This window comes from Piliocolobus tephrosceles, chromosome 4 (assembly GCF_002776525.5).
Source record: "Piliocolobus tephrosceles isolate RC106 chromosome 4, ASM277652v3, whole genome shotgun sequence".
In the NCBI taxonomy this organism is placed as follows: domain Eukaryota; kingdom Metazoa; phylum Chordata; class Mammalia; order Primates; family Cercopithecidae; genus Piliocolobus; species Piliocolobus tephrosceles.
In genome coordinates this window covers 125356348-125357312 of record NC_045437.1, presented here as the reverse complement: position 1 = coordinate 125357312, position 965 = coordinate 125356348, and positions in this window count along the sequence as shown.

The following is a 965-nucleotide window of genomic DNA, read 5'->3' as shown; positions in this document are numbered from 1 at the left end:
CAGTGCAATCTCTCCCCCCTCCCCCCTCCCCCGTCCCCATGACAGGCCCCGGTGTGTGATGTTCCGCTTCCCGAGTCCAAGTGATCTCATTGTTCAGTTCCCACCTATGAGTGAGAACATGGCTTGTTTGGTTTTCTGTTCTTGTGATAGTTTGCTAAGAATGATGGTTTCTAGCTGCATCCATGTCCCTACAAAGGATGCAAACGCATCCTTTTTTTATGGCTGCATAATATTCCATGGTGTATATGTGCCACATTTTCTTAATCCAGTCTGTCACAGATGGACATTTGGGTTGATTCCAAGACTTTGCTGTTGTGAATAGTGCTGCAATAAACATACGTGTGCATGTGTCTTTATAGCAGCATAATTTATAATCCTTTGGGTGTATACCCAGTAGTGGGATGGCTGGGTCATATGGTACATCTAGATCTAGATCCTTGAGGAATTGCCATCCTGTTTTCCATAATGGTTGAACTAGTTTACAATCCCACCAACAGTGTTAAAGTGTTCCTATTTCTCCACATCCTCTCCAGCATCTGTTCTTTCCTGACTTTTTAATGATTGCCATTCTAACAGGTGTGAGACGGTATCTCATTGTGGTTTTGATTTGCATTTCTCTGATGGCCAGTGATGATGAGCATTTTTTCATGTGTCTGTTGGCTGTATGAATGTCTTCTTTTGAGAAATGTCTGTTCATATACTTTACCCACTTTTTGATGAGGTTGTTTGTTTTTTTCTTATAAATTTGTTTGAGTTCTTTGTAGATTCTGGATATTAGCCCTTTGTCAGATGAGTAGATTGCGAAAATTTTCTCCCATTCTGTATGTTGCCTGTTCACTCTGGTGGTAGTATCTTTTGCTGTGCAGAAGCTCTTTAGTTTAATTAGATCCCATTTGTCAATTTTGGCTTTTGTTGCCGTTGCTTTTGGTGTTTTAGACATGAAGTCCTAGCCCATGCCTATGTCC